Below are 12,428 nucleotides of genomic sequence, written 5' to 3'. Positions count from 1 at the left end.
CTGTGCTACAACGTTCAAAAAAGTAATTACGGATTGACTTTCTCTTAATCAACATTCATTTATTATACATCGTGATTTTATAAATTGATATGTAACATATAATTAAACAAATTAAGGAGGAAGACAAGTTTGGCCTTGTGCTCTATCCGGGCCTCAGAATCCGAAAACTTAAATCTGGAGATATAAGTGTTGAAATATGTGAAGTTAAGACATTAAACTGTAATTAAAATTTTAATATGCTTAGTCAGATTGTCGAGGCCGGGTCTGCGTCTGGTTGACAATATTTTACCCCAATTTTTCACCCATACAAAGTAAACTGATGGTAGTATATAGTACAACATTACAAGCATCGAGTGAAATATTTTGAAGCATACAATGTTTAGAAACCGGTGTTTTTAATGTTTATTCAGACCACTGTCCGGTCACTTTTTCTATTGGTATTCATAAACGTAGTGTGTTTAATGCGTCAAGTACTGAGAATACTGTGAGACAGGATGTAAGTTTTGTGAATATGAAATGGGAGGATGAGAAAAAGAAGAAGTTGTGAGAGTTTTAGAGAATAATATTGATGATTTGCTGGACATTTGTGATGTTGGTGAGCTCAGTCATAATAATATAAATACGAGTGTTGATAAATTTTCGTGTAAATTGAATAATTTTATATTACCTTTCTGTACAAAGAATATTATACATAGTGGAGTGCAAAAGGTTGATACCAGGGAAGATAAACCCTGGTTTAATGTCAAATGTAAACGAAGGTATAACGAATATAAAAACGTTCTTTAATATTAAACAAATGTAAAAACGAAGAACACCGTGTCTGTCTTATTAACAAGAAAAAAATGTACAAAATATTAGAATACAAACTTAAAAAGAATATAAGTGTTAACAAGGTAACATGCTTAATTACATGAGAAAATATAATCCTCAGTTTTAAAAAACATTTTAAAAAAAGGAAGCAAAAGTTTAAAAACGATTTGAATGATACTGCTTTTCTTGACCATTTTTATAAATTAGCTTCAACCAAACCAACTATTGATGCTAATGTTTCATTATTTTCTGCAAGAACATGATTTTAACTCTTCGAATGTAACATTTGACGAATTAGACGTTAATATATCAGAAGCCGAAATATTTGGTGCAATTAATAAATTAAATGCAAATAAGGCATGTGGCCCTGACAATATTTTAAATGAATACATAATTTAATGTAAGACGGTGTTGATGCCTTGTTTTGTAACTTTATTTAACACTATACTTAAAGCTGGTCATTTCCCGGAAGCATGGTCAAAAGGTAATATTGTGCCTGTCTTTAAGAAGGGAGATGTCAACGATGTAAATAGTTACAGAGGTATTACTCTTGTTAGCTGTTTGGGGAAACTTTTCACGTCAATCATTAATAATAGGCTTTTGGTATTTGACCAAAAATATAGTAAAATAACGGATGCTCAGTTTGGTTTTAAGAAAAACTTGTCTACTATTGACGCCATATTTGCTTTACAGTCTTTGATTAATCGCACTCTAAAACGTAAAAAAAATATATACTGTTGCTTTATTGATTATACAAAGGCTTTTGATTTCGTCAATAGACAAAACTTGTGATTCAAATTGATAAAAGAAGGCATTGTTGGGAGATTATTAAAGCTAATAAGGTTATTGTATAGTAGTGTTAAATGTTGTGTTAAGCATAATGGTTCATTATCCAATTATTTCAATTGTGAAAATGGATTGTTTCAAGGTGAAATTTTATCACCATTATTGTTTACATTATATGTTAATGATTGCGAAATGCAATTTTTAATTGACAAGTTCAAGTTTACAACTGTTAGTCGATAGAAATTCAAACGCTGAATTTGTTCCTTTTTATGTACGCAGACGATATGGTGATTTTTTTCCGAAACGCCAGAGGGTCTGCAAGATATGTTACACTTTGTAGAATCGTACACAAAAAAAAATGGGATATAACAGTCAAAACGGATAAAAAAAAAATCTTGTGTTTCGAAATGGGGGTATTTTGAGAAATAATGAATGTTGGATATACAATGGTTGTCAGTTAGAAATTGTAAATTAGTTTAACTACCTTGGAATCTTAATAAATTACAATGGAACCTTTAGAAAAACACAACAAAAAAATACAGGTCAGGGAAGAAAGGCTTTGTTTTCAGTTATGAATGTATGTCGGAAAAATGTTCTTAATATTGAAACTCAATTATCAGTTTTTGATACGTATGTAAATAGTATTCTAAGCTACGGTTCTGAAATATGGGGCTTTCATAAAACCTCAGGTATTGAAAAAAATCATACTTTGTTTTGTAAACGACTGCTTGGCGTAAGAGAATTTTATAAGACATGAACTTACTAAAGCAGATCTGAAAATCATTGCTCTGAAAGGGTACATACATTTCTTTTTTTTTATTATAAAGTATAACACTATCTACTCGTAACAGGAACCGTTACACCATGAGGTGCCGAAGCTAACCAAGCAGTCGCAAGTGATGGATCAGAAAATGATCGCAATGCCATAAAACTAGGGTTGTCAAACCGGTCTTATTTTTGTAACCGGTTACTCTTCTACCGATCGAGAAACCGGTTAATCGGTCAATTTGGTAGTCAAATAATAAACAGCAACAAATACATTATATGTTTGGAAAATGTGTTTACACCACAAACACACACGTATATATTAATTAGCATGATAGTTTACTCGTGTATTTCAAGGTTTACACAGGAAATAGTTGCTTGTAACCTCAGTAATTATATGTCATATGGACAACGAATGTCGGAATGCAGTAAGACGGATTCAATTACAATTATCTGTACTCGAAATCATATGCGGTAATATTATTTCTTTAGAACAAAGTTTGTTTGACAAACGTTTTAAAAACATTCAAGTGTGTACTCTTCATATTATCTTTATATCTCGCATGTAAAGGCGCGTTCTATCTCAGAAAGTTGATATTTCACAACTTTGTATTCTGGCTTCCTTTTAAAATCTGTTCAGATTTTTTATGGTGTTGGCGACATCTCTTAGTCAGTAATTAAATTAGAGTACAAAATAACACTAACATGTAATCCCTGAACGCTGTTTTTATTACAAAACTTTCCAATTTTGGTCGCATCTATACAAATGCAAATAGGTTGTAGGTCTAGGCCAAGGAAACATGGGGCTACCAAAAGGGGTAAGTAAATGTCCGACTTTTCGGTTAAGGATTTTGGTAACCGGTTTGTGATCTTTCGCCCGAGTAACCAGTTAACCGGTTAACCATTGACAACCCTACATAATACATCTACATACCAAATGTCGACCAATCAGGACCCGACCTAACATGGACACATTTTCAAATACAAAAAATGAACACAGATCACAGTAGTGTTCGTAGTGACACTGCACACTTTTACGTAGGGATATTGGACAATGCATACATTTTGACTAATCAGAAGCCAGCCTGCATCAGCCGTTTTGCGGGAGATGTTGGCCTTTTTCCCCATCTACAAGAACACGATTAAAATATTCAATTAATCAGAACAGAAATAAGTATAGCCTGAAATGACTCCGCAAATGATAGGTCATGATTTAGATCTGTTCGGAAAGTTAACATCGAATATCATCAGTGACTTCATGTATTATGTAAAAGAGTGGATTAATTAGGTTGCCTTACAAGCTTCAGTTGTAGAGAATTTCCCTTTAGCTTAGCGGCAGAGCATCGGGCTGGAGAACCAAGGGTCGCGGGTTCGAGCCCCAGCGACGGCACTATCTTTATCACTTTTCCTCGTCCTACTACAATTATATGTAACTGCAGTACACCTCTATTACTATGATACTTGTATCCCTCGCATGCTTATACATTAAATCTATGTATGTTACATATCTTGTATTATCTAACATGGATAATAAAGCAACCATAAGAAATTATTCTGATTACAAACAATCCCTCCAATGGGACAGAGTAAGAAGTCTTTTAAAGAATTAAACCCCAAATTTCCCCATTGAGCCCCACAACTATGCACCCAAAGGGGCCACACCCATCATCTATACAAAATTAAGACCTCTTTGTCTAAGGATACTCCGGGCCCAATTCGAATAAAATCATTCAAATGGTACATTAGGAGAAGGATTTGAAAGATCCAAAACTCAATTTCCCTTTTGAGCCCCACCCCTCTGCACCCAAAGGGGCCACACCCAACATTTATACAAGATCAAGTCCTTTTTGCCTAAGAATGATCCAGACCAAATAAGGATAAAAAAAACTTATCCCTACGGAAGAAGCAGAGCTTTAAAGATTTTACCTCTATTTCCCCTATTGGGGCCCGCCCCTCTCCACCCAGAGGGTCCAAACCTACCGTTTTAACAAGATTGAGTCCCCTTGGTCCAAGGATGCTCCAGACCAAATTGGGACGAAATCCCTAAATCTCTATTTCCCCAATGGGGCCCCACCCCTCGGCCCCCAGGGGGCCACACCCAACGTTTATATAAACATTGAGTGCCGTTGGCCAAAAGAAGCTCCAGACTAAATTGGGATGAAATCCCTTAATCCCTATGGTAGAAGATGGATTTCAAATGTTTTACTTCTATTTCCCCTATTTGACCACGTCCATTTGCCCCCAGGGGGAGGGGGGTTCACCCATCGTTTATACAAAATTGAGTCCGAATCCCTTGGCCCAAGGACGCTCCAGACCAAATTGGGATGAAATCCGTTTACCCCTATTGTCCCCCGCTTCTCTGCCCCCAAAGGGGAGGGGCACACGCACCGTTTATACAAAATTGAATCCCTGGCCTAAGGATGCTCCAGAACAAATTAAGTCAAAATCTAATGGGTCGTTCAAGACTAGTAGCAGTTGACGGACGGACGGATGGACGACGGACGACGGACGCTGTGGTATGGCATAAGCTCACAATGGACGGGTGAGCTAAAAATTGAAGTTCGAACAAGTTTGAAGCGTGAAAAAGTTTGAAGTTTGTGCAGTTGTAAACAAGCCTAAATATACCACAATCCCCCAAAATCAATTTCAGTGATAGTACTAATGGCAACGGGGAATATGCCTACTCCTAACACGAGTTCTCACCCAGGTGAGAAATCGTGTTGGGGTGAGAAATCGGGCCGTAAGTGAGAAATCGGGCCGTAACAAACGTCACTGTAACATAGACTTATATGGTAACAATAATGATGATAATAATAAGTGGAGGTTCTTATATACCGCTCTATCACAGCCTAGTTGGTAGGTCATCGTGAAACGGTACATATTGATTGATTGATAGGTTTTACGTCCGCTTCACTACCGAGTAGTTCAGTTATCCAGAAGACGAAGAAAAGGCGGGAAAATGAGTAAGAAGAGGGAGACAGAGGAGAGAAGGAGCTGTCTGTCCTATATGTATTTACTGTATAAGTCTAGTTTTTGTAAGACGGCTCCTAGGCCTAATGTTGCCTTATCCTAACACTAGTCGTATAGCAGCACCAAGTCTGGACCGGGAGTGAGGTAGAAAGCCGCCAACATTTACACCAGCTCCTAACGATTCTATAATTTGGCTTGTATCTATAATTTTAAAGTCCTTCTAAATGTCTTAATAAAGAGGCCCTAGTTCTAACGGCCGAAAATTTGGAATAAAGCTTATCCTATCCTCTGTGCCGGCGTTTACGCGCCTACTCTTTTTCGAAAAACTCAGAGGGATCTTTTTCGTGCGAGATTGGACAGTTCTCACACGGGCCACCATTTATAGTCCCATCCGACAGACTGCGTGTTAGTGGTTAGTGGTTAGTGGTTAGTGGTTAGTGGTTAGAGTCATGCAGGTGCTGGTTTCTTTTTTTTTTGTCCGTTCATGTAATCCGCTCTTCGTCTTTCGTCACTTAAAATAAAGCTGACTGAACTTTACCAATATGCTTTTTCTTATAAACCTCGTTATATTATGTGGCTTTTATCGAAATGGTGGAGGTATAATTATGTTCTTATGAGTATACAAGTAGATAGAATAAAACCGAACAAACAAACATAAGTTATTAAACATGTTTTAGTTTTATTTGTTTTTAAGAGTTGTTTAGTTGATATTTAACTAGATTTGGGGATGGGACACAGAGGAGGAGACTCAACCGCTAAATAAATGCTATTTGCCAATTCCATCCATCTATCTTGGATATGATATTATGCTCGATATAAGATTGCTGTGGAGTAGAAGACACGTCCTTTTTAAAAACGGAACTTCCCGCACGTGGCCAGAACACATACGTTTCAGCTGTCCTATATCAACCGGAAGTGAAATGTTTTTTGGTTTTTGAATAATAATCAAATTTGTTTATTGTTTTGATTGATTGGATATTGTTATTATTACCCTATTAGCTGTGTCAGATAAACAGATTAGCACTGCCCAACCACGTACTCATTTACAGCTGAGTAGACTGGAACAAGCGGAGTAAAGTATATTGTTCAAAGGTACAACACAACCCTTTGGTCAAGAGCCCGGCGTCCTACCACTAGACTATTGTGCCTCCTTTAATAATGTACAGAAACTTACATGGAAATTATTGCAAACTCGTATTGATCTGGTGATGTTTAAGTTTGAACTCATTAAAAACAGATCGTTTTGATCTGGTGATGGTTAAGTTTGAACTCATTAAAAACATATCGTTTTGATTTGGTGATGTTTAAGTTTGAACTCATTAAAAACAGATCTTTTTGATCTGGTGATGTTTTAGTTTGAACTCATTAAAAACAGATGGTTTTGATCTGGTGATGTTTTAGTTTGAACTCATTAAAAACATATCGTTTTGATTTGGTGATGTTTAAGTTTGAACTCATTAAAAACAGATCGTTTTGATCTCGGGATAGATTCTAGTCACCGCAATGTAGCAGCTTAGTTGAAATTGGTTGAGTAAATGGTCCCAACGTATGCTCTAATTTTAACATTTTAGCTATAAATCAAAACTGGTCATGAACAAGTCGGGCTGTCAGTGAGATTCTCAATACAAATCCACAAACAGCTGTGTGGCACTGTTCAGAACATAGGAACAGATGAAGGAACATTTAAGAAAACTGCAACAGATATCAGATGTATCACACAGTTTATGATTTAGCTGAATGATACAAGATGTATCTGGCTCATAGAAAATGGGATGGATACTTTATACATCATTTGCAACACATGTGTACAGTAGTATTTCCCCGTTTTCGATGCAGAGAAAAATGTGTTGAGGAAAACACACTGACCGTTCAACGGGAGGTAACTCGAAATTTTCTCATTTAGCTGTAAGCTCTTGTAAAGTTTAACAGTAATATTTCACTCGATCCTTGTAAGGTTTAACAGTAATATGTCACTCGATCCTTGTAATGTTTAACAGTAATATGTCAATCGATCCTTGTAATGTTTAACAGTAATATGTCAATCGATCCTTGTAATGTTTAACAGTAATATGTCACTAGATCCTTGTCATGTTTAACAGTAATATTTCACTCGATCCTTGTAAGGTTTACCAGTAATATGTCACTCGATCCTTGTAATATTAAACAGTAATATGTCACTCGATCCTTGTCATGTTTAACAGTAATATTTCGCTCGATCCTTGTAATGTTTAACAGTAATATGTCACTCGATCCTTGTAATGCTTAACAGTAATATTTCACTCGATCCTTGTCATGTTTAACAGTAATATGTCACTCGATCCTTGTAATATTAAACAGTAAAATGTCACTCGATCCTTGTCATGTTTAACAGTAATATGTCACTCGATCCTTGTAATGTTTTACAGTAATTTGTCACTCGATCCTTGTAATGTTTAACAGTAATATTTCACTCGATCCTTGTAATGTTTAACTGTAATATGTCACTCGATCCTTGTAATGTTTTACAGTAATATTTCACTCGATCCTTGTAATGTTAAACAGTAATATGTCACTCGATCCTTGTAATGTTTAACTGTAATATGTCACTCGATCCTTGTAATGTTTAACAGTAATATTTCACTCGATCCTTTGTAATGTTTAACAGTAATATTTTACTCGATCCTTGAAATGTTTAACTGTAATATGTCACTCGATCCTTGTAATGTTTAACAGTAATATTTCACTCGATCCTTTGTAATGTTTAACAGTAATATTTTACTCGATCCTTGAAATGTTTAACAGTAATATGTCACTCGATCCTTGTAATGTTTAACAGTAATATTTCACTCGATCCTTTGTAATGTTTAACAGTAATATTTTACTCGATCCTTGTAAGGTTTAACAGTAATATGTCACTCGATCCTTGAAATGTTTAACAGTAATATTTCATTCGATCCTTGTAATGTTAAACAGTAATATGTCACTCGATCCTTGAAATGTTTAACAGTAATATGTCACTCGATCCTTGTAATGTTTAACAGTAATAATTATCACTCGATCCTTGTAATGTTTAACAGTAATATGTCACTCGATCCTTGTAATGTTTAACAGTAATATCATTCGATCCTTGTAATGTTTAACAGTAATATTTCACTCGATCCTTGAAAAGTTTAACAGTAATATTTCATTCGATCCTTGCAATGTTTTACAGTAATATGTCTTTCGATTCTTGTAATGTTTGGCACTAATACATAGTCTACCAGATTGGATCCTCTAGCGCTATAAATGGTTGTATTACCATTGTAAGGATCGCCTACATGTCTTCCATTTACAATTCTCAAACCCGTATTTTTGCACATCGATAAAAGTTGCCGGCCAAATTGGTGGACAGTCTTGTCCATACTTTTACGTTTATTCATACTATTGACTGGCAAATAGTTAACAATGTTGGATAAAATATTACTTGATGCATTGCCCAGTAGGTCAGCGTCACTGAAATCATCAGCTGCACCAGTTCGACTGTTAAGATCACCTATAGCCAATATGCTACAAGAGGATTTGTCCTGATATACAGAAATACTTTATTCTAATTTTACAAAAAGATCCACATCATGCGAATCATAATAAGTACTATTAACTGGCGGAAAATAATTAACAAAATTTAAATCTCTTTACCATCACGTGATAATTCACGTGCTACCTTGAGTACTACGATACTATCATTTACATTTTCGACAACAGCACAATACTTTTTTTGTGGTATTCAGGTGCTACATTTGGCGACGGGCGATAAAAATACGAACGTTTCATCGGCTGCAATGGCGAATTTCATGGAAATTGGAGGCGTTCCAAATTTTGATTGCCACGGGGATTCGTCTGCCATTTCGCAAAGATGGAGAAAATGGAAAAGGGCATTTGAACTGTTTATTGTGAGTAAAGCAATAACGGACGCTACACAGAAAAGGGCGTTATTACTTCACTGTGCTGGGATGAGAGTACAGGAGATATTTGATACGCTCGCAGACACCGGAGAAGGCAATGATTACGCGAAGGCATTGGGATAACTGAGTGAATATTTCGCGCCACAAGGGAATACTCCGTTTGAGAGACATCAGTTTTGGCAAATGAAACAAGAGTCTGGAGAAACAGTGGAGCAATGTATCACGAGATTGCGAGATAAGGCAATGACATGTGAATTCGGAACAAGCGAGGATGAACAAATTCGTGACACCAGTTACGTAAGAAATTCCCAGAAAAGGGAGGAACATTGACACTTGTTAAAATGCAGGAAGTGAGTAGAGCACATGAAGCAGCAGAGAGACCGGCCGCTGTGATGAACCAGGAGGAATCGGTCCATGCTGTTTATGAGAAACGAAAGGGATATAGATCAGGTCATCAGCAGGGTGCCAGTAACTATGGTAACAAAACTGGGGTATGTTTTCGAAGTGGGAATCAAGGCCATTATGCTAAGGACAAAGAGTGTCCTGACAGAAATAGAAAATGTAACAAGTGCCATAACATCGGACATTTTGAGAAATGTTGCAAAACAACACAGTCAAATCCTGGAAAGGCGAGACAAAAGGGGCGTAACCCGCGTACTGTGAAATTAGTACAGGAACATGATTCCGATGAGTCTGATCCCAGGAAGTACGTGTTTAGTGTATCGAAAGATCAGGACCGAGAACTAATTCGTGTATCAGTTGGAGGAGTGCCAATATCGTGTACAGTCGATTCCGGGGTAGGTGTCAACATTAAAGACAGAGAACTCTGGGAGAAACTTAAAATGTCTAAAATTAGCTGTAAAAGTAACACCACGGACAAGAAACTGTTTGCTTATGAAAGCACCCAGCCTTTACCTTTAGCAGGGTGTTTTGATGCGGACGTTACTCTTGGCAACACCACCGTATCTATGGTTAAGTTCTATGTCTTGGAAGGAACAGGCCAACCGTTGCTAGGAAAGAGCACAGCTATTGAACTAGGAGTTCTACATGTCAGCACTGAGGACATTTGTATTGTTGACCCGGATGTTAGCAAAGCTGAACTGTTACATAACTACCCAGAATGCTTCACGGGTATCGGTAAACTTAAAGATTACCAAATGACTGTTGCTTTGGACGAGTCTGTATCACCTGTTGTTCGACCGTTACAACGTATACCCTACCACCTGAGAGAAAACTTGAGGCCAAAGTAAAGGAACTAGAGTCACTGGACACTATCGAGAAAGTCAAGGAACCAAGTGCATGGGTAGGTCCCGTTGTGATTATACCCAAGGCCAGTGGAGATATCAGATTATGTGTCGATATGCGTAGGGCGAATGAAGCTGTGGTACGCGAAAGGTATCCAATACCGACTGTTGAGGAGATATTGCAAGACTTAAACCAGAGTAAGTTTTTTTTCGAAACTGGACATACGTTGGGCCTATCACCAGATAGAACACACCCCCGAGCCGCGCGAGATAACGACATTCCAAACACATCAAGGCAATTATCGGTACAATCGGCTCATGTTTGGAATTAGTTGTGCTCCAGAGTTGTATAATAAGATTATTCAACAAGTCCTGAGAGACTGCCCAGGAGTCAACAGTATCTTTGACGACATTGTCGTGCATGGAGCCTCACAAAGTGAACCTAACCAGAATATGGACAAGCTCCTACGAACATTGAGTGAAAAGGGGTTGACATTAAACTTGGACAAAATGCCAGTTTAATATGCCGCAGATTACATTCATGGGACATGTCTTATCAGAGCATGGAATAGGCCTTGATGCGGACAAAGTCGAGGCTGTCGTAAATGCGAGACAACCGGCAAGCGGTTCCGAAGTACGCAGTTTTCTGGGCTTAGTCAATTTTAGCTCACGATTTCTACCCAACCTGGCCACTGTAACTGAACCGATGCGACAGTTAACCAGGAAGGACGCGCCGTTGAAGTGGGGTCCGGCCCAGGAACAATCATTTCAGAAACTTAAACAAATGTTGTCAAACGCGTTTGTGTTGGGATTTTTCGATCCGAAAGCAAAGACGCAGGTTATCGCTGACGCGTCACCTGTAGGGTTAGGCGGAGTACTTGAACAGGATCATGGTGATCATACTCGCGTCATCTGTTATGCCAGTCGTAGTCTGGTAGATATCGAGCGTAAATATTCTCAGACCGAGAAAGAAGCTCCTGGACTTGCTTGGGCGTGTGAGAGATTCCATATGTACTTATACGGGCAGGAGTTCGAACTTGTTACCGATCACAAGCCTTTCAGTTCATGTTCTCTCAGAAATCGAAACCTTGTGCGCGAGTAGAACGATGGATTCTACGGCTATAGTCGTATACATACACGGTGAAATATATACCCGGACCACAAAATATCGCAGATCGTCTATCGTGACTGATTTCAACATCGTCGGATAAATCGTCACACGAGGAAACGGAAAGGTACGTCAAGCAGATTGCTGAGTATTCGACTCCGATGGCTATGACAACACGCGAAATAGAACGCGCCTCAGAGAATGATCCGAAACTGGAAGCAGTACGGAGCTGTATCGTGAACGAGAAATGGTCCGAGATACTAGGAGTATCTACCTGGGAAATCTGAGCTGTGTGCTATCGGAAAGCTCGTGTTACGTGGGACGCGTATCGTGAACGTGAACGTGTCCTTGACCTGGGTCATGAAGGTCACCCAGGCATAGTGTTAATGAAACAGAGAATACGGTCGAAGCTCTGGTGGCCAAAGATTGACCGGAACATCGAAAAACATTGTCAGATATGTCACGGGTGTCATTTGATGGCTAAACCGTCAAACCCAGAACCTATGGTAAGGACAGAACTACCGTCTGGTCCTTGGCAGGATCTGGCCGTGGATTTCTTGGGACCGCTCCCAAGTGGAGACAGTTTGTTTGTGTTTGTCGATTATTACTCAAGGTGGGTCGATGTGACCATTATGAAGTCAACAACAACCGCACAGATATCGCAACATCCATCCGAGAACAATTTATGCTCCACCTGGGTTGTTCTCTGAATATCCATGCGTACGTGGACTTCGGGTATCGAACTCTGGCCGCCCATCTATAGTACATTCTATAGTATATTCTATAGTATATTCTATAGTACATTCTATAGTACATTCTATAGTA

Source organism: Mizuhopecten yessoensis, unplaced genomic scaffold (assembly GCF_002113885.1).
Source record: "Mizuhopecten yessoensis strain PY_sf001 unplaced genomic scaffold, ASM211388v2 scaffold10889, whole genome shotgun sequence".
Taxonomy (NCBI): domain Eukaryota; kingdom Metazoa; phylum Mollusca; class Bivalvia; order Pectinida; family Pectinidae; genus Mizuhopecten; species Mizuhopecten yessoensis.
This window is presented reverse-complemented; position numbering follows the sequence as displayed.